We start from the raw sequence: 25,608 nt of genomic DNA, 5'->3' as shown, positions 1-25,608 counted from the left end.
GGCTCTCGCTACTTTCCTGTCAAGAATGCTGTGACACGTTGATAATGCGCATGCCATTCGCGACTTGTAAGTATCGGGCACGTAGCGTTTAACAAAATACGCTAATGGCAGATGACGTTTATTGGTGGAGGACAAGACAAGCCGCAAATGGGCCAATTTGTTTTAGTGTGTAGTCACATAGCAAACAGTAAGAGTGGACACTCCTGTCGGCCCCTCGGCCCACTATGGCTCCCCTCACACCTAGTGGACTCGGTGAAGCCCACCAGCTTCCGAGATGGCTACCGCGTGCCGCCGAGTTTCGGAGGCCATGCCTTCATTTCTGGTGTTGTGACCAGGAACGTTTCGCGCCAGGCGTTTGCGCCGATCTTATTATCTTCGCCGATTCATTTATGTTAGTTTTATTTAAATTCATGTTATTTACGTTTAAAGCCGTAATTTAGCGCCAAAAGCAAGTCAAGTGTTATAAAGGAGTAGACGTTCATCGTTTGTCAAGTTACACTTCTAATACTTCATAGGCAAGGGAGTATCGTAAATATATATTGTGACATGATCCTTCAATATTAATCAGCTTCCTGGGCAACCAAGAACAAGAAAACGGCACAGGAATTTATTACAGAGAATTGTAAACAAAGAGGCAGGACGCAAGGCAAACAAAAAAATGTTAACTGCAAACTGCAAGTCGTGAACAATACTGGAAAATGAATGACTTGCTGAAAATCAACTTTTTTCGCAAGCAAACATAAAAAAGTCATGTTAAAAATGGCCAGATAATACTCTAAACGTCTCTTGCTTATCTTGGCTGGTGGCAGCTTTATCCTTCCGTCCACTTTAAATCCAAGCGCTTCTGGAAGGTGTAGCTTAACTACGGTCCTCACTGGATGAATTCTCTCGCATTTCATTAGGATGCGTTTAGTGGTTTCCGGATCATTGCTGCAGCATGCAAAATGCCTCATGTAGTTCCGAATAGTTGCGCCGGTATGTTTTTTTGAAAAAGGATGGATAGCTGGTCGAGTTGGTACAGTAACATATTCTTGGTATAAGCGCGAAGAAGACACGGACGGCGGCGGAAGAATACAGGACGAGCGCTAACTCGTCCTTAGTTGTGAGTTAGCGCTCGTCCTGTCTTCTTCCGCCACCGTCCGTGTCTTCTTCGCGCTTAGACCAAGAATATGTTGTTGTCTTTTTCCTTAGGCAACCGGCTCGAGCACCAAACAGCAAGGCACTGCCCTTTGCGTCATTTTAATGATGTTCCTTTTTAATTTATTTCTTCTTATTTTTCTAAACCTCCATGGTCCTGCTTGTTTCCGTTCTTTGCATCCAATTCACTGTCTCCGTTTGTCTCACTTTCTTTCTGATGAGTCCTCGTTCTCTATTACACTTTCAGATACCCTGTACTTGGTCACCAACTTTCTTGACGTCTTCCTCCTTTCTGTGTCCACGCTCTTCAAGTACAGCTCACTTTAGCCGCGCACTTATCTTCATCCATGTCCCTGAGTCTGTCTTCAAAACTCATTTTCCTCTGCGCTTCTCTGACTTCTAAGGAGGCCCAAGCCATGTCACCCTGCACTGCCTCATTTGTGGTTTTACCATGGGCTCCCAAAGCGTACCGGCCTACTGATTTTTGGTTAACTACCAACCCCAACATGATATCTGATTTTGAGCATAGAACTGCGTTTGCGAACGTTAGCGCTGGCACCATTGCTCCATTCCAGATTCCACGCACCACCTCATACTTATTGTGGACCCACAGTGCTCTATATGTTTCATTATTGCTGTATTCTGCTTCCCCTTTATTTTCAGGCTATCTTGGTACGCGCTTGAGTAAACCCTTCCTACGAAACTGTGTACGCCGAGGTATTTATATTATTTGACTATGTGTATGACTTGCTCTTGAATTGACACCACGTCTCTTCATTAAAGATCACAATTCCCGACTTCTCTGTGCTAAACTTAAGGCCTAGAATTGTCGCTGCGTTGCCGCAGATATTTGCAAGACTCTGTAAATCTCTTGCATTGTCCGCTTGTAACACTATGTCGTCCGCTTGCAACAGTCCGGGGACTTTCTGTTGCACCCCTTTGTCCATTACGCATGTAGCATGAATGAAACCCTAATTCGCTGTTTTCCAGTCGTCTCTCTATGCCCTTAACATAAAGTATTAACAACAGTAGAGACAGAGGACATCCTTGCTTCAGCCCTTGGTGAATTCCTACCACTTCTTACCGTTTCGACCTTCCCATACAACTTGTACTCGGTTATCTCTATACGTATAACTCCCTCAGCAGATCCACTAAATCGTCATCTATGCCTTTGTGCTTAAGAATATCCAATAACAATGATCTGTCTACGTTTTCTTATGTTCCTTCGATATCTAAAAATGCTATCGATAAAGGACTATTCTGAGCTACTGAAGTCTCTATGCACTGAGTTAGTACAAACATATTATCATCTAAGCGTCTGCCTGGCCTAAACCCATTCTGTAGTTCCCCCTGTACGTATTTTTTCCCACCCAATTCCACAGTTCTAATTTTATGGCTTGCATTTCTAATCTATATGTCACCGACGTTACTGTAATTGGCCTGTACGAGAATGTCTTATCCTTATCACCTTTGCCTTTGTAGATGAGGTTCATCTTGCTTTCACGCCATTCAAGAGGAATTTTCTTTGTTCTAATCACCTGTTCTATGGCATCAATCAGCACGGCCTTCCTTTTTGGACCAAGGTTTTTGATTAGCTGTTTCAGCTGCCCTGTTATTAGGGACATTTCCTTCTGCGTTTTTCCAGTAAAAGGTTTCTATGCTGAATATTAATCTCTCATGCTTCTCTGTTGTTGCTAGATCTGTTTGAGTCTAAACGACGCTTTCTTTCATGCCGTGTTATCCCTATTAACATCTGTGATGTACCGCAGCGCATCGTCCCCTTCGGAGATGTTACCGTCTTCGTCCCTTATAGGCGTTTGCGAATATTTAGTTGGAGCTCTGAGTGCTCTTATATGGTTCCGGAATCTTTTTGGGGCGCCTTTGTCTCTTTTGCGAATGTTATGCACCCAACGTTCACTTGCGCATTTAATTTTCTCTTCCACGAGTTCACTCGCTACCCTTTTCTCGGTATTTGTTCCATCTAAGAAGCACTTCGTCATATATTCCCAACTTTTTCGCTTCTCGATAATCCCTAGACGCCTGCTTACGCTCTTCTATAGCTTACTCTACTTTTTTTTGTTACAACACTTACGTGGTTTCCTCTTTCCAATGCAACAATTATTTTGCCGTGTTTGTCTTAGTTCCTGCTGCATAACGTCTACCAGTTCCTTATTCTCCCAGAGTGCTAAGGAAAAACCTCCATTTTCCTTTCTATGTTTTTTTGCCATCTCTTTTATTCTATCCTCATTCATTTCTTCACTCAAAACAAAGTAAATGGCGCAGCCTGGCGGTGAAGTCTTAGCACTTCGGATATAGTATATAAGATTACTGTTCGTGAGTCGGCTGTTATTAAGTGCTACATACTTATTGCTTAACATTGTATTTCGTATATTATTTGGCTTTTGCGCTATATTATATGTGTATTACGAAGTAAAAAAAAAGAGCACGCGGACGAGCGACTCTGCCTTGTGGTAACAAGTGGAGCGGCAGAGCGCGCAGGGCTGTTCGATGCATCGCGACGCACACGAGGGCTGTTGTTCACGCGCGACTTTCCAAGTTAGTACCCCGAGTTCTGTGGTCTCTGGGAGATACAAAATGGTATCGACGAATCGTGCCGTGAATGGGCGCCAGCACTGCAATAATAGCACTACTGGCACATCCTACCACATAGCTTGACTTGGCTAAAAAAAAGAAGAAAACAACCTGGCACACGCAGCCAGCAAAAGCATGACCTTCGAGATCGGCTTGTGCTACTTGGAGGGAGCCATTGCAAGGGCGTAGGCTCGGACACCACTTAGGAGTATTCTAGAAATATTGAACGCTTCATGAAACATGGATTGCAAGAACATCGGCTTCATGGCAAACGATTACTTTCTTACAGCTAAAGCAGCGCTTATCGTCAGCTTCCCGCCAATGAAACTTTGGTTAACAGCGCAAACAGACGACCACAAGAAGGGAGACACGTACACACAGGCGCTGTGTTTCAAGATGTACCAACTCGCCCAAAAAGAAGTATTGATGAAGTTCCCGCCAATGCCGGTGAAAAATCGCTACCGGGCTCACCTGTCACTGTTTCCAGCATGTTTATTGAGCACGATTAGATCTTCAAGGCCGCTCGAAAAAGGCTGATAAAAATGTTCCACGGCGTTTGCCGCGTTACTGCTGCACGATTGGACACTCAGACCAGTAAGGTTTCTGTTGCACTAAAGAAATGGGAACCATGAAAAGTGGTTCAGTCCCTCTAAAGCAGCAATATTATCTGAATGGTTGCGGGCGAAAAGAAAATAGCAAGTTTCTAACCATTCTGATGCTGGGCATAAGATGGGTGGTTGCAGGCTAGTACACGCGGCAACTGACTTTCCGTTTTTGTTCGGTCGACATAAAAAAAAAAAAACAGCGCGCAACGCCTGTCCAGGCAGGACTAGCGGCCTAAACAGTTGGGCACGCACAAAGATAATCGTCTCTAATGTGCAATTTAGTGAATCTCTCGTCATACAGCTGCAAGATATTACCTTCACGGCCAAGCAATTTGACTGTGCTAGGGGTCTGCACCTGCTGTCTTCGCAGTCTTGCAATTGTCATCCGATGTTTGGAAATTTGCCGCATGATGTCGTTAGGCTGTGTAGTCTATTCTGAGGATAGCGTAGCGGAGATTTCTGCAATACGTAGAATGACAGAGGCTGAAGGTAAGCAATAGTGGACTCTTTAAAGCTGTTGAATGTAAATGCAGCTCCGGTTCTAACACAACGAACCAACGAACGAGCGCACATATCTACGCACACAGGTTGAGAGGGCGAGCTTTGTCATTCTGCAAATACTGCCCTTGCACGGATTTCGAAGTAGCCATTTCCATTGCAAAACTGACGAGCTGTGCTTTTTCAAAAAGCCGCTGCACACAACGCTTTTGAATAAGTGCATAAAGCATTTAGTACCGAACAAAATGCGTTCATAGGCAGCATTTTTAACGAAACATTTACTTTTCCATTCTTTTCCAACTTCGCCATTGTTTCAAACGTAATCGCGGTTCGGACGTTACAGCGCCGCTGTTATCACTTGGATGGGTGACTCAGTATACGGTGCAAGTTACGAAAAAGAAACAAGAATGCAAAATCAAATGGAATGTTAAAAGAAATCACCGCTCAAGCACTCCATACAGATGTTTAACCAGCGAAGCTGAAACGTGCGGACCCGGTGCTTATGACTGGGTTAATCCCGACGGTTCATTAATCTATTTCTCAATTAATGGTTACGTCTTTCCGTTTCTTAATGAGGTTACACACACGTTCGGCTGCGACGTCGAGAACGACGTCACTGACGGTATGCCCGCGATCAGCCGTTGTCGCTTGCGTTCGATGTCTCGAGTTTGCTCGGCGGTGTGGTTAGCAGCAGTCTCCCGCCATTGCCGTTTGCGATTCTTCGAAATTAAATTACTTCAAAATTAAATCTGTCCGTCACGTAAGACAATGAATGGCTAATACCCCTTAAGCAATGGTTCATACCCCCGTAAACGCGACCAGCCCATTAAGACGACAGAAGAGAAGTGAACTTCTACGCTGGAATGATGAGTGGCAACCGAGCCAGCTGTGGAAGATGACGACGACGACGAACGCCGGACCAGTGACGCGAGCGCGTGGCGAGCACAAGCACGAGCACAACCAGAGGGGCGACAACGAGCCAGCTGCGGAAGAAAACGACGCGTGAGGCAATGCTGATGGTGTTTTTTTTTGTACACAGGCGACGGACAGACGCTTTTTCGTTTAAAATATGCTGCAGCTGCTTATGACTTCAAGGCCGCCCTCCCCCCCCCCCCTCACCACTCCGTCACCCGTTCATGAGGCCAACAGTGACACAACGAAATGCGATGAGAATAAGTCTATAACAACGTGCAAAAGAGCTGCCTGCAGTGCTACTAAGAAACGGCGACCACGCAGCAGTAAGAAGCCGCTGGCTGAACAACCAAACAATGATATTCGGGGGCAACTTGCAAAGTAGCTTTCCGATGACGTATCTGAATTGGTCGTGTCGCATGTCGCAGCCTGTCACGCAGCTAACCGAGGCTGCAGCCACAGTCACGTCATCGGGGAACATACAGAGCCACCTGCCGGAATCAGAAAACTTCAAGCTCGGGCACGAAGCAGGCCGCGTGACCATCGTTTGCTATGTTACTCAATAGTGTACCCATAATAAAAAAAAAGCCGGCAGATCCCACGCCCTGTCGGAATCGATGTTATGCGAAGCAGTGTGCGGGGAGCCTACCAAGTTAACGAAACAACCATGAGAGCACCAAGACATAGGCGGCTGTTTCAGGACCTACATGACACGCATGTTATGACATTCGTATCATGAGTCCTTAGGAGTCCCTTTAGCTACGCCTAAGAGACCTTAAGGCGAAAGCCTTAATCATGTTCATGACTTGACTTCGTCCATAAACCTTTAGCATTTTCCTTCTCTTAGTACCACATCCGAACCCATTCAATTGGGTTTTGAGTGTTAATTTTCTTTCGCTGAGTCATTGTCATTTTTGCTGAGTCATGGTCATAATTATGACTTCTACCACCATCCTTTATTGTTTCTTTCCTTGGTTTAGGACCCACGTCCGAACCTATTTCACAGGTATTTTAGTGTTAATCCTTTTCCGCTGTGTCATTGTCATTTTAGGCGGCTCTTTCATGAGCTACATGACACGCATATCATGACATTCATGTCATGACCTATCATATATATTCGTCATACAGGCTTGTCATACTGTGCCAATTTTGGTACATACCAAGTTAACGAAACAGCGGTGAGAGCACGGAGACGCAGGCGGCTAGATAGATAGATGGATAAATCATCATCATCATAAGCTTTTATATATGTCCAGTGCAAGACCAAGACCTCTCCCTGCTATCTCCAATTCCAAGATAGATAGATACTGTCAAATTGGCAAATGTTCGCCAAGAAATGCTTTGCATTTATTATGCAGCATTTCACTGACGCAATAGTCCGTCCACTATTGCGTCAGTGAATTCACGCGTCGCAGGCAGCGAAAACGCAGCGCGTGCGCAGTTCACCACGAAGGCGCGTGCATGCCATGCGACGAATGCTACCAGGACACCACTGTGCGAAATGTGCAGTTCTTCGCTTGACCGCATGCGGGAGGTAAGCTGGCGGTGGGGCGCGCGGCTCGATCGTAAAACTGCTTTTAGTAGACAGATATGCGGAAGACACAGAGCATACACAGGGTGTCCCAACTATCATCCACGAATTGAATTGAACAACTTTATTGAGGGTTCTGCGAAGTTAATTCGGGGTGGGCCTTAGCCCCGGCCTAGGCTTCGGCCGCGAGCCCTTGGGCTCGGGCGGCTTCCTCGGCTCGCTGGACGGCCCAGAGTTGATCTTCAAATGCGGAGCTTAGTAGAGCCGCCTCTCCGCGCGCCCTGCGGTTAGAGACTGCCTCCTCGTGGTTCCTATGTATTTCGTCGTTTAAGCTCGAGCATTCCCATAGCATGTGTCTCAGGGTGGCCCTGGCATCGCACGCCCTACATTTATCCGTCGAATAAAGATCTGGGTAACACAGACGAAAGATCACTGGATTTGGGTACGTGTGTGTTTGCAGTTGTCTCCACGCAACTGCCTGCTTCTTACTTAATTTGTTATGTGGTGGTGGGTATTTGCATCTACTGAGCTTGTAGTACTGCGTTATTTCATTATAGCTAATCATACGTTCCCCCCACTCCCACTCCCCCACGCATGTGGCATCGGCAAAGGCTTCCGCAACGGCTCAGTTCGTGAGCTCTCGAGCCACCGCGTGTGCTGCCTCGTTGCCGGCCAGTGGGGTGCGGGTGTGTACGGGCGTCCATATGATAAACGTGCCGTTTTTGTTTCGGGTTTTGCCCTCGTTATTCCTTAGTAATCGCAGTGCCTCTCGGGAGACCCGGCCGTTAGCATAGTTACGTATCGCTGTTTGCGAGTCGCTGATGACTATTTCATGCACGAAGCTTGAAAAATTACGGGAATGCCATGTAGCTGGACAGAACCAAAGTAATGTTTTTGCCGTTGCTTTGAAACATGCAGATAAATGTTTACATTCCTCCTAATTACATAATTAGACCCAATTAATTAACATCTCAAATATTATAATTAGATGAAAAATGTCAATGAGAGAATTATAGGGCAACATGAAAAACTCCCCTATACTGCTTTCTGTTGCTGAATACGTGCTACATAAAAGTGTTTTTCCGAACGTGAAAGACGCCCGCGAATTCACGCAAAAAAACTTGGAGGACGCTTAAGCTTTGCCTTTAAGAGTGGAGCGCCATAGCATTATCGGGCACCATTCGCATCGCATTTTTCTTCATGAGTAGGCTTCACTGCAACACGTAACGTGGGAAAGCCAGCTTACAGAGACCAAGCTTACACCGATACCCTTAAAGTCGACTTCACTTTTAAACAGAAATGCACTGCTGGGAAGAATTCTTCCAGTAGCAATACGAGTCGTCTTATATTAAAATGTGAAGGCCCTGGGAACTTTTTTTTTATTTTATTAAATGTTTGCTATTGCCCCGACGCGCGCGCGTGTCCAAAACGCATTAGGAAGGCGAAGTCCCAATTTGACCTGCCAAGGATGCGAGCGCTATCTGGATAGGATTTTTGCAAGCAATCTACCTGAGCGCGCCTCTGTTGGCATGGTAGAAATGCTGGAAAAGGGGTTTGCGTTTGAGTTTCCTCGTAACAGAATTATGTTTTCTAGTACATTCAAATTACAATCCTACGCCACCATGTCCGTAGGTTGCGGTTAAGTCGTACTTTACCATTTTTATAAAGGACTTTAATGTGACAAATGCATTTCTTTTTCACTAACACCTTGCGCCAAGCGGAGGGCCTGCGCGGTCGGGGTGGTTCGGGAGAATTTTCTCCGCCACGGAGGCCGACACCCACGCCGACGCCGAATTTTCTGCAACACGGGACCCTTAACGCTATCGCGTTAAAATGGCGCCCAACTGCCCGCTCGAAGAACTTTGCGTGTATGCGGCTCCTCGTGATATTTAAAATGCATTTTAGTGATTCCCTTTGAGTTAAATAATCGTTCTTCCGCAAAAACATGCGCAAAAATTTATAGGCGGGAGCCACGGAGCTAGCGAAACGGAAGCAGAGCAGGTGCGTCCGACGTGTCTTTAGCCTAGCACGCGCGAAGATACTGCTCTAGGAAAGCAGGCCCGGTCTGTACTACGGCCCCCACTGCTTCCCCGGGAAAATCAGGGATGTTATTTTGAAGGTAGAGCGTCGTAAGGCACGAGAAAGGCCTAATCCGGCATGACTGGCTCAGCATGAGCCCCGCAGGCGCGAAAAAGTTTGTCCGAATTACCTTTAGACACAGCGATCACCAAATGGGCCGTCAGTGCCCACTGCTTCACCTGGTTCACCGCGCCGGCAGCCAGCGTCGCAGCGTAAACAAACTTGCACATGGGCATGGCCAGCGCGCGAGCTCACTTCGCAATGCCGGCACGCCTAGGGACAAACGCATACAAAAAGAGCAAACAAACTTCTCCGGAGTACCTCGGCAAAGTCAGATAATAGAGGAGCAAGGGCACCCAGACTTTCTCTCTCGCACCTGCTTTTACTGGCGCCTGTGCACAAACGTCGGACGATTCCTGAAATGACCATCTCGTCGCTTTTCACAGGAGCATATACAGCAACGCACTAACACAGGTCTTGGACGACCAGAGCTCTCGGAGAGAGGCATTTCTCATACAGTTGTCTTAGTTATGACAATAACTACGACGGCTTCTTTAGCCTTGATATTTCTATTACCAATGCATCTAAAATCTGTAATATTATGTGAGACTCACTGACTTACAGGTCTTGGACGACTAGAGCTCTTGGAGAGAGGCATTTCTCATACAGTTGTCTTAGTTATGACAATAACTACGACGGCTTCTTTAGCCTTGGAGAGAGGCATTTCTCATACAGTTGTCTTAGTTATGACAATAACTACGACGGCTTCTTTAGCCTTGATGTTTCTATTAACAATGCATCTAAAACCTGTAATATTATGTGAGAATCACTGACTTCACTGTGAGCAAATAACACTTTATGCGGCCCATCCAAAAAGCCTGAAAGAAATGTGTTGTTGAGCATTTCATTATTCTCTTCAGGTTCAGCGCAACAGTCTCAATGTAGGAGGTTCTCGTGCTATTTTTGCACCAGTGCGACGGCCATACTGACGACTATGGCTTGATTCATTAGCCATGCGAATAACCCTTTGTCTATTTTTTTTTCTTAGAGCTGCGTGCGTCGTGCTGGCTTCATCCCCAAAGATGTCCGTTACGCTTTAGGGGCGATCAGTTACTTTAAAAACTTCGTGTCTGGATGAAGATGCCGTGTCACCTGTCTCTGAATGCAAGTTTTCAAGAATAAATAAAAGAAGCACGAGACCGTGAAATAAAATCTCGATTGCAGCTATTGCCACACGACTCCACGTGCAAATGCTAACTGATGACCTACATTGTAAAAGTTGACTACTATGCGACTGCACGCAACTGTTGTCGAAAACCCATGGCAAGAGAAGAAAACAGAGGAGAGGTACGTGGTTTCATGATCATGATCGTTGATGAATAGGTTTTTATGTAACAAGGGTCAGTTCTGGCCAAGGAAAGCCAGGCGCATGGTATTAACGAGTGGACAATGGTGCATTAAAGGCCAACTGCAACAAATATCACTTGGGCTAAACTGCCTATAAATGCTTATACTATCCAGGTAATCTTGGCAAAGCCGCATGGTTGCTATTTGCCTAATTTTCTTATTAGCAGCCTTGAACTACTCTATATATACAGCGTGATCAAAGCTAAGTGGAGAGGTGTTTTTTTTTTAATTAGCCGCTGAGATGCACGTGAAGACCACCTCTACAGTAAGGTTATGTGGCGATGGGGGGCACAAAGCCAGACGATAATTATCGCTGTTAACATTGCAATTAACAAAAAATGAATAATTAACTTTTGACTGTATAGTTGCAGTAAGGAGGCACGTTTGCATTGAAAAGTTAGAGGCAGTCGTGTTTCTACAGAATTCCACTTGGCAGAAATTCTTCTAGCCTATTTGTGCTTTGAAATATTGAACTGCGAAGTTTAATTGCCGTTCGCACGATTACGCATGCAAGACAGTGAAGACCGGCGCAAAGCTCCTCTCTTATCTCGGTAAAACAGAAGCTACCATCGCTACAGGCTGCGCGGTTCCGTGTTTTGGTCGCGGTTCCAACTTCTGTGCTTTAGGATTACGCCAGCCGAGAGTGAAAGGGGGGCAGTTATCACTTTTGTCTATGCCTCCACGTTGCCAGAATGAATGAATGTGTGTGGTTTAGTGGCGAAAGGGCCAGGTATGGCCAAAGAGCGCCATGCCAGTGTTAGTTTGCAGTAAAGTGATGAATTCTGAGAAGTAGATGAGATGTGGCTGTAAAAGGCCCTAAAATAGTCACTGTACAGAGCGTAAAATCTACATGTAATAAGATAATGGCAATGACTAATGAGGCGTACTATGGAGATGAAAAATGCATTGCAAAAAATGATACGATATGCAAGATATGTCAGATATAAAAATTGCTAAGAAGCACTCTGCCTAAACAGAGCCCTTGGGCCACAAGGGCCTAGAGGCATATGTTATACAAAACTACTATCACAGCGGCATCCTCTGAAGAGAGCATGCGCTACAAACTTATGCAGGATCACATCGTTCAAGAAATAAACGACAGCTTTGGCATTAAAAAGCGGTTCTTCACCAAGAAACATAGTGGGATGAAGAGGGACATGATATCGGTACGCTTGTGAAAAATATTTCTTTCGGCTTCCCGAAACTCCAGGAGGACGTGGAGTACGGTCAGCCTCTCACCACATCTACCAGAGGTTGGTGGTTCTTCACCAGTCAGCAAAAAACTGTGGGTGCCATATGTATGTCCTATTCTGAGACGACAAAACAGGACATCAGTTCGTCGTGTTTTCGTTATGGGGGGCCAGAAACCTAACTGTGGTTAGGTTTCTAGCTAACCCCTGTCACACTGGGCGATTTAATGTCATTCGAATAGAATGATATTAGCATCTAATGACATTAATCGGCTGCTACACAGCAATATTTAATGCCATTAGAATCGAATTACTTCCGCAATTGATTGAGTTGAAGAAACTCATTCGCTTTCGTACGCAAACCGAATGTATACTCTCCACCCCAGAATCACCGTAAAATGTGACACTGAGTATTTGTAATTTAAGAAGCATTCATGGGAAAATGTAAATAAGTTTGTGTCTTAAGGTATGTATTATTTTAACAAGAGAACACTTGTACGGCAGGCTGTCACAAGATGTTTTTGCTCTCTATCTCAGTGACGTCTCATCGCCGTCGCTTTACTAGTCGGCCATTTGTAAACATATGGATGCCTGTGTGCACGTGTGTAATGGCAGCAGCACCAGCACGCGCATGCTGGACCCAGGCGGAGACATTTACTCTCATTCGGTTATGGGAGGATAACCTTCAAGACCTGCGAAAAGCAAAACACAATGCCAGAGTTTATGCCGCTGTTGTGGATGAGCTGCGTGAGCTCGGCATAGCGAAGACACTGAAGGAAACGAAGACTGAAATTGAAAACCTGGGGAACAAATACAGGCAAGTATGACTTTTGTTTTTCTTTTTTGGTGCTGTGCATATTCATGAAGTGAAAGAAATAAGGTTACTGTTTTGTGTGCAGTACCGTTGCAAGCTGTTTTCCAGCATGGACGCGTGTGAGATCGTGTTTTGAAAGCGAACAAACGCGGGACGCTCTCTGGGTTTATTGTGTGGTCTCACGTCGCAAATTGTGCCACGGGCACCTATGTCACTTCGCGTTGTAGGAGTTATAGATAGACGCGACACGCTTTTTTTGTTTTTTCCTGCCATGCCGTCCATACCATCAGCGAACGCATTCTGCGTGTTGTTTCATTGTGCTGATTCAAGAGGCTGCTGGGAGGGAACACCGCCCAGTCACACGGGGTCCCATCGAGATGCAATGTGCCTCTCTGACTCTTGCATTATTGTCGCTGCGTTGAATGCATTAAAAAAAACGCTAGAATAAAGGTTATCACGGATCGAGTATATCCGCGTGGGTCAGCGAACAGCCAATTGAAAATATTCAGAGGTTTCGCTTCGTTGACGTTCAAAGCGGAAATTTAATGCTGTTGTACCTGTATTGCGCTATTAATTTTTGATTGGGCGTTCTTCGCGGTTGGTTTTGTGAATATGTGGCACAAAGATGCGAGCCTGTTAATTGACAATATATTGTTAACATAAATGACATTTATCCCTGTTATTGCAGAGAAATTAATAAGAAAGAAGGAACTGGCTGTGGAAAAATAACATGGCCCTTTTTTGGGAAATCAATAAATTCCTGCAAGCGCTGCCAATGAACGACACAAGCTTGCTGCAGGAAGCAGCGTGCAGCGACAGCGGCACCGTAGAACAGGTAAGTGCAATGGTGGTTGTAACTATTTCCCCAAGCCATGTTTGCAGTGGTGACTTGAAGTAAGTGCATTTCGAAAATCAAAGTTTTACGCCCGAAAAACTTTAGCATTCATTTCTGGGTGGGGCTACTACTACCGTCATATGTATAAACATTGTACGAACATGCAACAAAGTGTAGCATGCGTAACAATAACAGTATTCTGATTGTTGTTGTTGTTGGGTTTAATGGCACATAAGCAGCTAAGGCTATCATGCGCCAAATACAAGATATAATTGTTCCGAAAAGTTGCGTCACCTCAGCGAGTCCTTGTTAGAGCAAGGACCGCTAGGGTCCCAACAATTTAAAGAAAAGCCTCGACCTTCTTCTCGGGGATGAAAAGGTGGGTGAGGTGTAGCATAATATGTAGCGAAGCACGCGGTGAGAATTCCGAGTTTTTCGAGAATACCTGCTTCCTTTAAAAAGTTAAAAACATATGACATATCAAGAAGCGCATGTTCGCCTAAAAACAAGGCAGGGTGAAAAGCAATGTGTTCCTTGTAAAATTGAGTAAAATATTTTTTGTCAGTGTTTCAAGTTTTCTGCATGAAGATAAGACGTGATTCACTGTTAGTTCATCACCACATGTTTCATATTGGGGCTTGTCTTGCTTTGTTAGCATGAAGTAGTGTGTGAGGTGCGTATGTCCTAAGCGAAGGCGGCATAGAATCACTTCTTTGAACCGTTCCTGGTGTGCGCAAGATTGTCATTCGCCTAACACGGGCTTTACCAAGTGTAGTTTGTTATTTAGTTCATTGTTCCAAGCAGACTGCCATTTTTCCCTTAGTTTACAATGTATGAACTTCATGCAGTCTTTAGGAGGTATAATTATTTTCTTGATTTGTTTGTATTGAGCTCGTGCTGCGCATACATCTGCTCTCTCATTGCCGCTAATTCCGATGTGGCTCGCAACCCAGCATAACTTAAGGTTCTGTCCTTGTGTGGTGGCTTTTATTACATTGTGTATAACGTCCCCCAATAGCGGTGTGACTGCATTTCTAGAGTGAAGAGCGTTGAGTACACTTAGGAAGTCTGTATATATTATACTATTTGTGAGGTTCTCTTTTATTATTTTTTCTACGGCTATGGAAATGGCGTAACATTCAGCAGTGAAGATAGATGTACACTGCGGAAGTGTAACAGTTTCTTCCCAGTTCCCTTGGACTACTGCACTTCTAACATGGCCAATCGTTTTCGAACTATCAGCATACAAGCTTGTGAAACCACTGTATTTTTCCTCTATTGCAAGCAATTCCTGAATAATGTGTTGGGGTGGAGTCTGTGCTTTACGGAATTGTGTTAGGGTGAGATCGCAAGCTGTAGGGAAGTTGAACCACGGGCGCAGTGAATCATGTCTGTGGGCAATGCCAGGTAATGTGTCGGCTATGCCAAGATTCTGACAGATCTCTTCAAATCGCAAGAGCAGCAGTCTAGTAGTTTGTGGTTTGTTGTTGAATATTCGTCTGGAAGGGCATTTTGTTACAAGTGGATAGCAAATGTGTTTTGGTAGAGATCGTGCCTTCAGAATATATGCACAAGTCAGAGCGGCTCTTCTGCTTTCTAGAGAGGGTTCATTTGTTTATACATAAAGGCTGGCTATAGGAGATGTTCTGTATGCACCGCATGAGAGACGCAAGCCGGAGTTGTGTACTGGATCTAATTTCTTTAAGTATGACGGCCTTGCTGAACCGTACACTATACAGCCATAATCTAAGGAGGAACGTACTAAAGAGCGGTAAATGTGCAGAAGGCATGTTCTGTCAGACCTCCAGTGTTTTCGTGACAGTACTTTGAGTATATTCAGCGATTGCGAAGCTTTCTTTTTGAGGTTGTTTATGTGTGGCAAGAATGTGAGCTTTTTGTCAAAAGTTACACCTAAAAATGTTTGTTCTTTCTTTACTGGGAGTATGGTTTCATTTAGGTGTAGGGTGGTGTCCACCTGTATTTTGAGTGAGAAAAGAACATCGACTGTTCATTGCGGAGAAAACTTAAATCCGTTTCTGTCTGCCCAGATCGCGAGTTTGTTCAATGCGAGATTGTATCTGTCTCTCACACGTTGGCAAGCTGGAGGATGTGCGTGCTATTTGAAGGTCATTGACATATATGGAATACATAATGGACTTTGGAATGATGTTTGTTATTTCGTTCATTTTTACTATGAAGAGGGTCGTACTTAAAATGCAACCCTGCGGCACTCCATTCTCCTGGACGAATTTCTTTAAGAGAGTTGTACCCAGGCGTACATGAAATCAACGGGACAGGAAATCTTTCAGGTAGTTCAGCATCCTACCGCGGATACCAAGGTCTGCTAGGTCGCGGTGAATCCCAAACCTCCAGGTGGTATCATAAGCCTTCTCCATATCAAAGAAGCCTACCAGACAGTGTTGTTTGTGTACGAACGCTTCTCGAACTGTGTTTTCTCGCCGGACAAGATGGTCAGTTGTTGAACATGCTTTTTTAAATCCACACTGGTGGATGTCAAGGAGTTCACGTGAGTCGAGAATAAACATCAGCCTAATGTTCAGAATACTTTCAAATGATTTTCCGAGACAACTTGTGAGAGCTATGGGCCTATAACTGCCAGGATTGGTTGGTGGTTTGGCCGGTTTCAGAAACGGTACAATCACGGCTTTTTGCCAAGCTTCCGGTATTTTGCCTGATACCCATGTTTTGTTAAAGAATTCCAGAAGTGTTTCTACGGCAGCTTCTGAGAGGTGAGCCAGCATTTCATAATGTATTTCATCAGGGCCGGGTGCTGTCTGTTTACCAGCGGACAGTACTTTTTGGATTTCCTGAAGCGTAATTAGTGTATTATAAGATTCGTTTGTACTGCCACTTGTAGGAAGCCGGTGTTTTTCTGCTGTATGTTTGTACTTCAAAAACGAGTCTGTGTAGTGTGAAGAACTCGAAACTTCAGAGAAATGTTGCCCTAGTATGTCTGCCTGTTCGCCTATGCTTGTTTGTGTGCCGGGAGCTGTTAGAAATGGGATTGTGAAGGGGGAAAAGGTGCAATTTAGTTTATGAAGTTGTTCCCACATTTTTTCGTATGTGATTGAACTGTTGATGGATGATATGTAGTTTTTCCAGGAAGTTTTCTCAGCAGCGCAACGGATGCGGCGCGCGTTCGCTTTTGCCTTTTTAAAGTTTACAAGATTTTCCTGTGTTGGGTATCTGCGGAAGATCCCCCATGCTTTGTTTTGTTTCTTTTTTCTTTCCCTACATTCGTGTGTATACCAGGCTTTGTGATTATGTTGTACCACTCCTGAGGACTGCTGCGCCGCAGTAATGATACAGGTAGTGAACAATTCGTTTAGGTTGTTGACATCGAGATGACAAGAGAAAATTTTATCCAGGCTGGCTTGTTCTCGAAACAGTGTCCAGTTGGCTAAGCGCAGCTTCCAACGGCGTGGTTTGCTTGGGATGATTTGTGGTGAGGATGATAAGCTAATTTTTACAGGAAGGTGATCGCTACCATGGGGGTTGTCAAGTACATCCCAATTAAAATCGTTAAACACTGATAAAGAAGTAAAAGATAAATCTAAGCACCTCATTTTTCCTGAGCTCGGAGAGCAATATGTATGTGCTCTGCGGCAATATGTATGAGCTCTGCGAAACCGCGCGTGTGCATGTTACAGGTCTCTCCCATGGGGGAGGAACCTTGTGGATTGCTGACTGAGGGGCCGGAGGGCCCAGTTTGGCAGTTGGCAGGGCAGATTGCACTGTCTCTGCCTGGGGCGTGGGTGGCTCTGCCGGAGGCCCGGTGACCGTGGCCTGGGCAGGCGCCGAAAGCTGGTGCGGTGCTACGCCCCGTCGCACCGCATCAGCGCAGGAGAATGTGTTTCGTAACGCATTACGCCTTCTTGCCTCTTTGAATGAAATGTTCTCTTTGGTTTTCAATGTAATGATCTCTTTTTCTTTTTTCCAGGACGGACACGCCCTGGAGTATGCGGCATGTTCTCCTTCACAGTTTACACAACGTAACGCAGCGTCACAGTTTTCGGAAACGTGTCTCCTTCGAAGCGCATTTCGCGCAAGTTCTGCAGCCCCCGCAAGTCTGTGAGCCATGGCCAAACCTCTGACAATTGAAACATCTGCGGGGGTTGGGGAGATGTAGGGTCATACATCTATTCGCAAGTAGCCGACTTCTATTGATTCAGGGAGTGCGTTGCTGTTGAACGTGAGGGTAAGGTGTTTCGTGTCTATTTCCTTGTTGTCCTTCCGGATTTTGATTCGGTGAACGTCTATGACATCTTGGTGGGTGAGCCCTTCGAGCATTTCTTTTTCTGTTAGGTGTACGAAGTCGATTTCTGATATTACACCGCGGACAATGTTGAGGGATCGGTGGGGTGTGACGGAGACAGGAATGTCCCTAATGGACACAATGTTTGACAGCTTTGAGTATTGGACATTGTCTCGGAGTTCGAGCAGCAAATCGCCACTGGACATTTTGGAAAGCTTGTAGCCAGGGCCTAGGGCTTCTGTCAAGTACTTGGATAATGTGAATGGCGACAAGATTCTTGCTGGCTTTTCTTCTGCGTTACTATGCACTACATGATATATTGGGAAGTTCACTTTTCTTTTCTGGGAAAATTCGGCTGCTTCGTTCCGCCCTCTTTTGTAGAGGGGCGATCATTTTGGAGGAAAGGAGGATGCCACATAAGAGTTGTGTGTTCGGCCATGGTGCCGGCCACCCACCATGGAGCCCAACGAGGGGACGGGACAGGAACTTGCGAGCAAGTCCTACCCTCGCCAGCTATACACAACGACTATAACCTAATCCGACATAACCAAAACATGTTAGCCACACAAGGTTAACCCTTGCCACCTACGAAAATTGGAAGTGAATAGAAGGTACAAGACAGGACAGGTATAAAAGAAGAGAGTAAAGAAAAAAGGCGCGAGAAGGAAGAGGACAGGAAAAGGTGACTGCCTGATTTCCCCTGGGTGGGTCAGCCCAGGGGTGCCGTCTATGTGAAGCAGAGGCCAAAGAGGTGTGTCGCCTCCGCCGGGGGGGGGGGGGGGGGGCGTAAAGGTCCGAACACCCGGCATCGGCTCAACTCCCAGGATCCCCCTTTCCCCAGACACGGCTAAACCGCGCACATTTACACGCGGGAGGGTCCAAACCTCATGTGCTCGGGTCCGTGGTGTCGCAAACCACGAAACGCTGCTGCCGTCAGACGCCCCTGCGGGGAGGGAGTATTCTGATTATCAACTTTAGTGGAGTTGGTTGCAGTTGAGTGCAATGTTTTGCTTGTGCTGGTTCGTGTATTAATGAATGTTTTCTCAGGAACATAAACGCAAAAATGGCAGTGTCATTTTCAATGTATTTATTTTTGTGTTTCAGATCATACGGTGTATGAAAACAGGCAGTGCAGTTGATGAGGAGGAGGACGATGAATCCTTCATCGATGGATGTGTGAACGTGGCTTCCACCAAAGGACTGCAGTCCTCGCAAGCTGCAGTCACACTGAAGAAAGGCCATTGCCGTCTCCGCTGCAGTCCCAAGACACATGCGAGGCTCGCAGTATGACAGCAGCAACAGCAAAGCAAAACAGCAAAAAACAGACGCAGCTAGCGGTGGTATTGCAGCTTGTAGAGGAGCGGCGGCAGCAGCGCTACTCGTGGGAATGTTCTAAAGAGAGGGAGCTGCAGCTGCGCAAACGCCAAACTGAACTAGATGAGGCTGCAGGTGAACGGGAAGAAAGACTAATCGCAGTTCTCGAAAAACTCACAGAAAAATAATCACCCATACATATTGATTTACATGGTAAATAAACAATGGTTATTATCTTTCTGTATTTACTTGCAAATGATTTTCTTTTCATAAACCATAACGTTTTCTTTCCACAAAAGCATGTACTCCTGAAGGCATCCTAAAAAACTGCAAAATGTCCTTCGTACACTTTAATGCCTCGAGAGTCCTGCACTATGATCAATTTTCCAGAAGTACTGCTGCAAGAGCAGCTCTAACTACATCACCTGCACCACTGGATGCAGTGGTAGTACCGAGCATCAAAGGCGGACGCTTCTTGTTCCCACTGTTGTTCCGCAGTGTCCCTAAGTCCTTCACATCATCATCATCATCAGCCTATATTTTATGTCCACTGCAGGACGAAGGCCTCTCCCTGCGATCTCCAATTACCCCTGTCTTGCGCTAGCGTATTCCAACTTTTGCCTGCAAATTTCCTAACTTCATCATCCCATCTGGTTTTCTGCCGACCTCGACTGCAGCTTCCCTTCCTTTGGTATCCATTCTGCAACCCTAATGGTCCACCGGTTATCCATCCTAAGCATTACATGGCCTGCCCAGCTCCATTTCTTCCGCTTAATGTCAACTAGAATATCGGCTATCCCCGTTTGTTCTCTGATCCACACCGCTCTCTTCCTGTCTCTTAACGTTAGTCCTAAGATTTTTCGTTCCATCGCTCTTTGTGCACTCCTTAACTTGTTCTCGAGCTTCTTTGTTAACCTCCAAGTTTCTGGCCCATATGTTAGCACCGGTAGAATGCAATGATTGTACACTTTTCTCTTCAACGACAATGGTAAGCTCCCAGTCAGGATTTGGTAATGCCTGCCGTATGCACTCCAACCCAATTTTATTCTTCTGTAAATTTCTTTCTCGTGATCAGGGTCCCCTGTGAGTAATTGACCTAGATAAACGTACTCCTTTACAGACTCTAGAGGCTGACTGGCGATCCTGAATTCTTGTTCCCTTGCCAGGCTATTGAACATTATCTTTGTCTTCTGCATATTCATCTTCAACCCAATTCTTACATTTTCTCGATTAAGGTCCTCAATCATTTGTTGTAATTCATCTCCATTGTTGCTGAATAGGACAATGTCATCTGCAAAACGAAGGTTGCTGAGATATTCGCCGTTGATCCTCACTCCTAAGCCTTCCCAGTCTAAGAGCTTGAATACTTCTTCTAAGAATGCAGTGAAAAGCATTGGAGAGATTGTGTCTCCTTGCCTGACCCCTTTCTTGATAGGTAAATTTCTACATTTCTTGTGGAGAACCAAGGTAGCTGTGGAATCCTTGTAGATGTTTGCTAAGATATTCACGTATGCCTCCTGTACTCCTTGATTACGCAATGCCTCTATGACTGCTGGTATCTCTACTGAATCAAATGCCTTTTCATAATCTATGAAAGCCATGTAGAGAGGTTGATTGTACTCCGCAGATTTCTCGATTACCTGATTTATGACATGGATATGATCCATCCTAGAATATCCCTTCCTGAAGCCAGCCTGTTCTCTTGGTTGGCTGAAGTCAAGTGTTGCCCTGATTCTATTGGAAATTATCTTCGGTGAATATTTTATACAATACTGAAAGCAAGCTAATGGGCCTATAATTCTTCAGTTCTTTAACGTCTCCCTTCTTATGGATTAGTATAATGTTGGCGTTCTTCCAGCTCTCTGGTACACATGAAGTTGTGAGGCATTGCGTATAAAGGGCCGCAAGCTTTTCAAGCATGATATCTCCTCCATCTTTGATTAAATCTACTGTTATTCCATCTTCTCCAGCAGCTTTTCCCCTGGTCATGTCTTTCAAGGCCCTTCTAACTTTAGCGCTAGTTATAGAAGGAGCCTCTTTTTCCGGTTCATCACTATTTTGAATGAAAGTAGCTTGGCTGTTTTGGGCACTGTACAGGTCAGTATAGAAGTCTTCCGCTGCTTTTACTATGTCATCGAAATTGCTGATGATATTACCATGCTTATCTTTCAGTGCATACATCTTGCCTTGTCCTATGCCAAGCTTTCTTACTGATTTAATGCTGCGTCCATATTTTACGGCTTCCTCAATCTTTCCCACGTTATAATTTCGAATAGCCCTTATTTTTTCTTGTTGATTAGTTGTTGAGAAGTTGTGCAAAATGCATGATGCCTTTATAGCGAGCTTTCCATTTGTCAGGGTGCATTCCATCCTTTTCATGACAAACCTAAAGCGTGCTTTTAGCCTCCCAAATGCATTTTCGGCGATGTATCTTGTCCTTGACAAGTTATAATTGAAGGAAGCTTCCCGAGTGCTTGGCAATTGGCATTCGGGAATGGCTTGAACGGGTTTGTTGAAAGCGGAAATGCTTGGTCGCAAAGCATGATTGGCTGTACTTCTACACCCTCAATTACAGCAACAGGCAATCCAAAGTGTCCATCTTCAACCAATGTGGACAGCCTAGATGTCGCGTACACGTTGGCATCGTGGCACCTGCGTTGGGCTCCAATGTTAATGTATCGGAAACGGTACATATGGTCGACCATCGCCAGCAGTATGATGCTGTACCTGTACAGGAGGAAGAATGTTATTACCAATTATGTGCTGCACTTTCACTTTAGTCTATCCTGCAAAGGAACTTTACAACGAAGCGATACAAGCACCTGCATGTGTTCAGAGCGACGAAGAGTTCAAAGCTAGTTAGTAAACAGCAGTAATTACATGCTATCGTAACAAAATGCACTTTACGTGTGTGAAGTAGTCTCTGAAAAGTCCGAATGCTGAACGTGAATAGTAAACAAAAATAAAACGCTTGCAAATATTTCACTTGCATAGTTACCTAAAACGTCTTTATTTCCTGCGTAGGTGTTTTTAGAAGCATCCGCAACTGTCTCGCTAAACCTCAACAATTAAAACTACCATGTGAACTTTAGTACATTTTATAATATAGACAACACGACCGAAGCTGTGTTGGTCAACTTTTGTTATAACAAAAGGAAAGGTTTTTGTGATGTTTACCATCCTTTATAATTGTGATAGTCCACTGCATGCTCTTTTGGTGGCGACAAACAAAAGTGGCACCCGTCAAGCGCGCCAATACCTTGAGGAAAGCCGCTGAAGGAAGAAAACTCCCTCATGTGGTCTTTCATTTGGTCCCGCCGTATCATCTGCAGCCACTCCTTCTTGACGCGGTCAATCGCGGTCCTGCAGACCTCTCTGTACAGTACGTTCACTGTTGACCGGCCGATGCCAAAGACATGCGCAATTGTTCTGTCCTCTGCACTCGAACATAATCGGTAGAGTCCCACCGCCACTCACTTATCCACAGAGATGGGCTTCTTCAGGCGCGTGGTTTGGCGCTCCAATACGGGTCGGCACGATTCCACCAAGTACCTGAAGGTCGACGGCGCCACACGGAAAGCTTCTTTGAAGTGATTTTCTCCAAGGTTTAGTAGCGTCTGTTCAAACCAGTGCTCATTTCTTTGGAAGGGCCAACGTTCTTGGTGAACAGTGGCAGCACTCGCCATCACTGCCGCAATACCGAACGCGTTTGCTTGGATGCCTTGCTCAATTTCCTGACCGCATCTTAATTCTGCGTCTATTTCACTATCAAGCCTTTTTCTATTATTAATGCGCTTTGCTCGCAATGCAAGGCATACAGCAACTAAATGCTTTATCTGCTGCAACTTATTGTCGTTGTTCAGCGCTGCCATGTCAGTCATATTGCTTGTGTTCACCGAGTAGGCAATGGCTTCTGGCTAAGCGTTGTCTTGGCTCGTGGTGGCCAGACATTCTGAAATAAGAGTTTTCTATGCGTGTTTTCTCAGTGAAGCGACGCCACATATTTAGTTTAAAATAATTACATTAAGTTTCCTGGCCGTGTACTTCTCTCTTGTTCAACTTTTCGGGTGAATTTTTTTAAATTAACGTCATCGATATCACCGAATGACATTATTTTTTCCTGTGTAGCACCATCACGGATCGAATGACATTCGTTGCATCGAATGTCATTCGAACGTAATGACATTAGAACGCCCAGTGTGACAGGAGTACTATATTATTTGTTTCAGCGTCCCACAAGCGTTGCCAGTGGCTTCGCAGTTTCTTTCGCAGGAAAGGCTTCAAATTTCTAGCAGGAACAGCAGCTGTAGGGTTAATAGCCTGCGATGTAACTGATGTGGCCAGCTGGTCTGCTCGAACATTACCCTCAATGCCTCTATGGCCCGGCACCCAGCATATTGTCGCGGTACAACGCCAAGAGAGGACAGGGAGACTTTCTTCAAGAACAGCAGGACAACCTGCTCAAGCAAAACAGAACGGAGACGCGTCTTCTTTGTCGTCAGCCAAAACCCACTGACCCACTAGACGGAGTCCGTTAATGCCCCCATCGTCGTTGTCGTCTGCCTAGAGCACACGCTTCATTTGTCCCTCCCTAGAAGAGCATCGTCCCGATGCTATACCAGAAATGTCACTTGCGGAAGTGAGGGTCTCTCGCAGACATACGGCTTCATGCGTACAACATGCACAAGTTCAGGACGGTGCGGGCGGCGCCTTGTACAGTTGGGACTATCGGGGACGACCTCGTAGGTGACATCACTGAGTCGCCGCGATACTTGATATGGGCCGAAGTATCGCCTTAGCAGCTTTTCGGAGAGGCCTCGTTTCCGTATGGGTGTCCAAACCGACATTCTGTCGCCGACTTTATAGGTTACGGTTCTACGGTGAGCATCATGGCGGCCTGTGTCGTAGTCTTGCTGCTGGCAGATCCGCATGCGCGCGAGCTGCCGAGCCTCTTCGGCGTGTTGCGTAAACACATCGACGTCCGTTTCAGTGTCGTCAAATTCGTGTGGAAGCATTGCATCCTACATTGTTCGTACATCCCGGCCGTGAACAAGGCTGAACGGAGTCATGCGTGTCGTCTCGTTTCGCCGTGTTGTACGCCAACGTGATATAAGGGAGGATGTCATCGCAATTCTTATGTTTGACATCCACGTACATTGAAAGCATGTCTTCAATTGTTTTGTTTAGGTGCTCTGTCAGTCCGTTGGTTTGTGGATGGTAGGCGGTCGACTTCTGATGAGCCGTTCCACTTAGCAGGACGATGTGATCTGAAAGTGCAGCCGTGAATGCGGTTCCTCTGTCGGTAATTACGGCGCTTGGGGCTCCGTGTCGGAACAGAACATTTTCAATAAAAAAGCGCTCCACCTCGGCTGCTCTGCCGTTCTGGATGACCTTTGTTTCAGCGTAACTTGTCATATAGTCGGTTGTGACGAGAACGAAGCGATTCCCTGAAGTGGAAGTAGGAAGTGGGCCCAAGATATCCATTGCAATTTGATCAAATGGTGCGAGGAACCTGGGCAGGTTGTAGGAGGCCGGCTGGTTTCGTCGGAGGTGACTTGCGCCTCTGGCAGTCAAGACAAGTGCGAACGTGATGTTTCACGGCCGTGGTAAACCTCGGCCAGTAGTAGCTTTGCCGCACTCTGCCCAATGTTCCTGTGTAGCCTAAGTAACCAGAAGTCACCTCGTTGTGACAGGCTTGAAGTACTTCCGAACGAAGAGTTGCAGGAATGACGAGCAGGTAGGGGGGCCCGGTAGAAGAAAAGTTTCTTTTGTAAAGGACTTTGGCCCGTAAACAAAACGACGACAGTCCTCTTGCGAAACCTCTAGGTGCTTTCGCAGACCTTCCCTCTAAGTAGTTGATGAGTGCAAGCAACTCAGAGTCGTCCCGTTGTTGTTGAGCGATGGCGGCTGTGTCCAGAACACAAATAAATGCTGTATCTTCTTCTTCCTAGTGGAGAAGCCGACTCTATCGGCGATCGAGACAGGCAGTCAGCATCCGTATGTCGCTTCTCCGACTTGTAAATGATCGTCATGTCAAACTCTTGCAGCCTTAGACTCCAACATGCCAATCGTCCAGACGGATCTTTAAGGTTCCTCAACCAACACAGTGAATGGTGGTCGCTGAGCACTTTGAAAGGGCGGCCCTATAAGTATGGGTGAAATTTCATAACAGCCCATACCACGGCGAGGCATTCTTTGTCAGTTGTGGAATAATTAGCCTCTGTGCGTGAGAGTGTTCTGCTTGCGTAGGCAATCACTCTTTCCATGTCCTCCTGCCTCTGCACAAGAACAGCTCCTAAGCCAACATTGCTGGCATCCGTGTGGAGCAATGTAGGAGCGGTCTCATCAAAGTGGGCAAGCACTGGAGGTGTCTGGAGACGTTGCCGTAAGACGGCAACGAGGCATTCTTTGTCAGTTG

The sequence above is a fragment of the Dermacentor silvarum genome, chromosome 3 (assembly GCF_013339745.2).
Source record: "Dermacentor silvarum isolate Dsil-2018 chromosome 3, BIME_Dsil_1.4, whole genome shotgun sequence".
NCBI classification, from domain to species: domain Eukaryota; kingdom Metazoa; phylum Arthropoda; class Arachnida; order Ixodida; family Ixodidae; genus Dermacentor; species Dermacentor silvarum.
This window is presented reverse-complemented; position numbering follows the sequence as displayed.